The sequence below is a fragment of the Pinus tabuliformis genome, chromosome X (assembly GCF_031772625.1).
Source record: "Pinus tabuliformis cultivar Carrire ecotype Pingquan chromosome X, CPIR1, whole genome shotgun sequence".
Classification (NCBI taxonomy): Eukaryota; Viridiplantae; Streptophyta; class Pinopsida; order Pinales; family Pinaceae; genus Pinus; species Pinus tabuliformis.
Genome location: NC_142308.1, coordinates 1,065,753,088 through 1,065,760,160, shown reverse-complemented (window position 1 = coordinate 1,065,760,160; position 7,073 = coordinate 1,065,753,088). Strand labels below are relative to the sequence as shown.

The window sequence follows — 7,073 nt, the reverse complement described above, 5'->3', positions numbered from 1 at the left end:
CTAAAATTTGGATGCAAGCCAAAATTTTGGAGGGTGTTGCAGTTGCTACAATAAGTACATTATGTAACATATACTCAAATAGATTGGATAAGAATTTTTATTTATTTGAATAGTCTATCTAAATGCAAATTATAAATAGAAAAATTTTAAAATTAAGGTTTTGGGAGCCACTAATTTCATTGTTGGTGGTTCTTTTTCTATTGTGCATTCTACATTTTCCTTGACATATTCAGGCATGGTCTCTTTAAAGGGCCTAGCCATGCCTCCTCCCTACTACACCTTTTGTGAAAACATAAGTTTTTTTGGAATAGAGTGAGGTATCATAAATAAAATATTTGGCATATTCTCTTGTAATATGTAGGTTATCTCACATTAGTAAGGTAAGGAGATTTTTTTTTTAAGTGTAGAAACCATCATGAATCATAATTATCCCTAATATGTAAAATGTAAAATGTTTGGGGACATGTTTGTAAAAATATTTATATTTCTAATTATTTTATATAATCTCTATAAAATTTTGGCAAGATTTAAGGTAAAATAATCTTATTCTATAAAATTTGGGTGAACCATTTTTAGCAAAAATGAAAGTTAACGAATATTTATTATGTAAAAAGCATAGATAACTATCCCATATGATAAATTTAGCCCCTAAAAATTTCCTTTCTAATTATGTGATTATGTTGTACAACAACGTATTAACAATAAAGTAGTACTCCAATATTTACAAAGAAGGGCTAGATCGTTTGCATTGATGGATAGGTTTTGCTACAATGAGAGTATTTGGTGAGTTTGCTACAAGAGAACTCCAAGAAAAATGCACAACAACCATGCTATTTTCATGGATCTTATTTTGAGTTTTATTCTTCAAGACAAAGGTTTAATTAATGTCTAATTATTATTGTAGCACCCAATCCATTTACCAATTTATTTGCCAAAAAATGTTAATCTAAGCTCATTTTTTTTTAGGTTAGACTGAATTTTGAAATTTTAAATTCCAAACCAAATTCTTATTTGCATTCATTGCACATTTAATTCTTATATAATTACACAAATGTAGGTAATGTATTTATGAACTTCATGGGTTTCTTTGATACATATAAATCATTATTTGTTATGCATGATGTCCTATACTAGTACATATTTGATGTTTACAATCTATCATGAAAATTTTAATTCACCTTACTCATGCTCTTAATGTTCTATTAGTAGCATAACATAGATTAATTATAAACGTGTTCATACACTATCTAATGCAATATATTTACGTCGTAAGGCGTTCCCTCTGAGATGAAATTTCATGTGGTCTTTGCTGTCATCGTTATCGTCCGTCTGATTTGATGTTAGATGATTCGAATAATTGCTACCGTTGGATCAAATAGTCGTTTTCCATAATAACTTTTCAAATTACCTAGCGATTGCCATACTCAAGGAACCATTGTTTCTCTCTCATCTTCGGCAACTGCAGAAACATGTCAGAGATTGAGGTGAAGGTGGAGCGTTATGGGTTGTGGAATTGAAGAGTTTTATTTTTTCAGTATTTCTGTGGGTAAATTAGCTGCAACTCCATTCGCTTCAGAATGCTGCCATATTGATTTATGCAGGTTTATGGTTGAAATTCTTTAAAATTGTCGAAGGCTTTGGAGTGGAAATTATGATTTTGAGGATTTTGAGCTGAAACCCCAAGGAACTCTTCAAATTTGAAAATAGAGCTTGAAATACTACTGATCTGAAGCCAGGCGTGCTAATCTGGTGTAAAATTTTGTATATTTTGAATTCAGACCTTAAATAATGTTTATTCAAGGACGGACATTTTTCTCAGCGATCGTTTTAAAAGTTATGCATTGCTGATATTTAAATTTCTGTGCAGGCATGTGACCGCATTAGTGAAACAAGTCTCGGGCAATTCAGCAGGTACTTTTGTTAAATAAATAGTTTAAATTCGGACCGAAGTATGAAAAAGAAACGACTAATCGGCCAAATCCGGACGAAATTTTAAAGGAATCTGCGTCTATTTCTTTCCTTCGTGGTTCATAGACTGAAAGTTCTTTGGTAGGCTTATTTTCTTTTCGTTTTCGTCTAATCGAGCTTAAATCTGAAATAGCAGGACAACTCCAATACATCGCTCAGCAGAATGCTTTCTTAAGCTCTTTAGCTGCGAAGCAAACTGCACCTCACCCGACCAGATTTTATTCCGGGGATGTTGATGTCTAGGACAAAGTGCTCGCAAAGAAGGTATACACAGGTTCACAGTTCAATTCTCGTAAGGAGGGCCGAAATTTTTCAAAGATATGCTTAAAATTTTAAAGTTCGAACGTTCTTCAACCTGCTATGTTTGATATGTTTAGCACTGTATAATTAGTTTTATGTGAGATTTAACTCCGTGTACTCCGCAATGAGAAACCCAGCTAACTCTACCTTCAAACCCTTTGATATCATAAATTTTGATCTTAAATTCGCACAATCATTCGATGAATCCTTTCTCGTCCCTCTGATGCATCTTCACAAACTTGATAAGAACATTTTTTCACACATAATAACAATATTAAAATCATTATATAAAAAAATTATTGATCATTGTTGAAACAAATAATTGATGAGATTAAGTACAGAGAACTATAGAGCCGAACTCTGAGCAATTGAACCAGATTAATATGTGACTGGACCTAGATGACGTGACCAAGAGTAGAGAATTAGGTGTTTCGGTAGAGTTTCTACATTACCAACCACTACAACCAACCAGTTATATTTTCATTAATTATTAATCATGATACTTGTAAATAAACGGTTTCATTATATCCCACAATTTGGAGTGTAACGCACAGGCATCTATGTTTCAATGCGCTTTCATTTGTAATTTAATTTAATTTGATGTATGTTTCATAATGTAACGCATATGCAACCATGTTTCGATTTATTATATATTTTTTAATATAATGGAAGTTGTAAGTACACGACACGTTGAGCAAAACGTTCAACTTTCAGTTACGTTCTAGAATAAAACGTTTCATTTATCCTCCCATTAACAGAATTGTTCAAGTGCATCTTTCTTTCTTCTTTCTTCTTTTTTTTTTGTCATTCCACTTTCTGTTTAATCAAGATAGGTGGCAATCAGTCTATCTTTTTTGTTTCTTTCCATTTTCTGTTTTTTGTTTCTTTCCATTTTCTGTTAATTTGGATAGGTTGTAATTAACAAACAGGAAAGTAAATTTTTAATAATATTTTTTGTAAATATTTAATTTAAAAATGATTTAATCATATGATTTACATATGCAAGAAAGTTAATAATGTAAATTTTATCCATTGATATAATGATAAGTACCAAAAATATACTGGGATCTTTAAATTTACATCGAACCATCAAATAATTAATTAAAAGAATGATTAAAATACTCAATTCCAATAGGAAAACTCCTAAAATATCAAATAAAAATAGTTTTATTTCACTGGTCTCTAAATTAAGGGTTGAAGAAGACACTGAGGTGTTGGTAGAGGTCGAAGTGTTCGCTCTCTCAGACATATTGGTCAATAAAAGTATGCCAAGTGCGCAACTATTTCGGTCAATGCAATTTAAATAATAAAGCTGATGCACTTTATTGATTCTAATTACAGTGTATTTCTTGATTTATATTTGTTTGGGCATGCATTACTAAATTTTTATGTTGACCTACAAAATGCCAAAATTAGCAAGCAGGGATGATACAGATCTCAAACATGTGGACTTAGGGCTCTCCGATCCCTACAGAGCAAGAAGTTTGACTTAGAGTTTTGTTCCTCATGTCCGCATATGTGAATGCAATGCAGCCAAACTTTTGTCCCTTAAGGATGCATTCATTCATGAAAATGTAGGACATACAGTATGCCAATACGCCTCCACTGTACCAGCGAACTTTGCGTTTAGAGTGTCTGACTTTTACACGCTTTCACCACGAGTTTGAGGTAGTATCCAACGCTGCTGTTTATATGCTTAAGCATAAAAAACGCAACAAGTATGTTGTTGCTAGGAAATGGGCAAAAAGTGTTTTTTTAGTTTTTCCTATGTCATCTTTATGTTTCCATACAATGTTAAATAGTTGTAAAGCAACTCCTCTCGGTATTCTTCCCAATCACGTTGTTGCTAACATATTTAAATATTTCGTTAGCATTTATATGAGAATTCACCATTACAATATTTAACTTATGAGTAAAATATGAAAGAGGAAGAAGTAGCGGCTTAGTCTTTTCTTTTCTTTTTTTAATTAACATTTTCATATAAAATGGAATACTTAATTATGCCGCAAGGCGTTTCTTTTTGAAATCAATTGCCCTAGCCGCCATTGTGTCCTATTGTTCATTATGTCGTAAGGCGTTTCCTTTTGAAATCAATTGCCCTAGCCGCCATCGTGTCCTATTGTTCACCGTAGATTGGTGGTGTTAGACGATTGAACGAATTTTGAAAACTGAAATAAAAAATCGGGAGAGAAGGGGCAGGTAAAGCGGTTCGGTATGACTCTGAGTCCCTTCATTGTGCGGGTTCGCATAGCACTTGATAGGTATCGATTACCAGTTTGCGGAAGAGAATCTCAAAGCTAAGAGCGGGCTGCTTCTGAAATCGAACCCTGTTCGCAAGAATTCCCAAAGATCCATATGACCGAGCCATTGCTCGTTTCTAGGCTGCCTTTGTAGACGATAAGGTAATTTAGTTCATTCTTAGTAATCGCCTGCATTCGTATCTCATTGATCCTTTCCTTATCTGCTATTTATGTCTTGGAAAGTTAAAAATATTATTTTTCTATTCAATAACCAGTGCTTCGCAGGAAAACCGTATTTTGGAGGGGATCAGATCGGGTTGCTTGACATCACATTGGGTGGCTTGTCAGCGATTATCAAAGGCCTCGAGAAGGCTACCGATATCGTTTTAATAGATCCAGAGAAAATGCCATTGCTGAGCGCATGGATGGATCGATTCTGTAAATCCGATGGACTGAAAGAAGTGATGCCTGATTTTGCGAAGCAGCCGGAATTTATGTCCACTGTCATTCCACTGTTCAATGTGCATTGATTAGGAATGTAACAGAAACCATAATGAAAAGGAAGCGTTGATATAGAATGTAATAGAAACCAGAATGAAATGCAATTAATTTTTTGGAAAGATCCTTTATAGCTAGCATAAAGTGTTGCATAAAATACAAAACTTGTAAAGAGTAATTTTATATGGGACCTTGCTGCATTTTGGAAAACAATCCGGAATGTGAATGGTTCTCAGGACCATTTCTGGGCTTCAAATTCTGTTGTTGGTTCAATATTATGAGTTATCTCGGAACCATTTTTTTTAAATAAAAAAATGCCATTTTTTTCTAAATAAAAAAATGCTTCTGTATTAATAAAAATTAAAAAAAACAGATAGTAAATATAACATATTTCTTGATTACAGGTGGCTTCCACAGCATTCATTACCTCGAAAAAAAAAGTGAGGTCTCGACTTGCTTGACATCGCATTGGGTGGTTTGTCAGCGATTATCAAAGGCCTTGAGAAGGCTACCGATAGCGTTTTAATAGATCTAGAGAAAATGCCATTGTTGAGCGCATGGATGGATCGATTCTGTAAATCCGATGGACTGAAAGAAGTAATGCCTGATTTTGCCAAGCAGCCGGAATTTATGTCCACTAGGAGAGCCAGTATGATCACCGCCTACAGCTAAATAGGGCAAACTTAGCACAGACAGAGGTTGTATTTGTTAAAATACATTAAATTTAGGTAGTCGAGTCAAGTTAAATTTAGGAAGTAGCCCGATCCGTGAGAAAGTTTGGAATGTTAAATAGGTACTAGATGAATAGAAAAAGGTGGCACAATTGTATACCACTATTAGTGACCACATGTTAACATGGTACATGAAATTAAAGAACAATGTGCCAGGAGGGAGAGGTAGAGGATTATGGGAGATCAAGAAAGCCTTGTTAAAGGAGTTTCGAAAAAAAAACCAAAGTCCTAGTGTATCACAAGGGTCAAGGAGATTGAGCAGTTAAAGCCATACATTCAAAGAATTATTAGAATTATTATCGTTTCCAATTCCTAGTGTGTTGCATAGAGAACCATTCATTGTAATTCCATTTCCCAATATACATGTTCTGTGGAGAACCTACGTTAACTTAGTACATTGGAACTTAATTATTTAGATCCTCCTGGTGGAAATATAATTATCATATGTACCATTTCCATGGATAAATCATGTGATTGATGTGATGTTATTAATTCTAAATGTAACTAAAGTGAACTGTAATGCACTCATGTGTATTTAAGTCAAGATTGAGTATATGAAAAATTTAAGGGTCATGTATTAAATACTAATAAAATAACTCGTTGTGGAAAAATGGCATTGCCATAGTAATATAAATCATAGCAAAGATCTTCATTCATATATATATATATATATATATAGATATAACAAGTATGTACTATAGAGATTTATTTATCTCAATGATAATTTGAGATTCTTTTGTATGTAAGTGAAAAATTAATAGATCAATTTAATCTTAATTTTGAGAGATTTGATTATTTTTAATAATGAAATATTTTTTGATTATTTTTAATAATGAAATATTTTTTAATTATTTTTAATAATGAAATATTTTTTAATGATATTATTTTAAATTAAAATTTAAATCAAATTTATATTTTCATAATATATATTTTTATACATAAAAGGTTGAAATAAAAATATTTTAATAAAAATATTTTTTTATTACTATTTCTTTTATTAATATTTATAGATATTCTATTTAAATTTCATATTAACATTAAAATAATTATACATGTTTAATTATTTTATTATTTATATAGAATTATGAAGGAATTATATATTTCTTTTATATTAGGTTATACAAAATATATTTCAATACAATAAATAGTTAAAAGAATTAATTAATCTACTTCCCTCTTATCAAATAATGTAAAGTTAGTTAAAAGAATTAATTAATCATTTTCAATAAAATATCTACTTTCCACTTCCTCTGGGTACGTGACTTGGAAATTATCTATTCGAAACTCTGGGTGGCCTGCCTCTTGAACTGTGGACCAAAGAATCTATGGAAAAAAT

At 31.9% G+C, this 7,073-nt stretch overlaps 1 pseudogene; it reads left to right on the top strand.

The window, feature by feature from the left end:
- Positions 1–1,500: 1,500 nt before the first annotated feature.
- Positions 1,501–5,038, top strand: LOC149143498 (glutathione S-transferase U17-like; annotated as a pseudogene).
- The last annotated feature ends 2,035 nt before the right edge of the window (positions 5,039–7,073 follow it).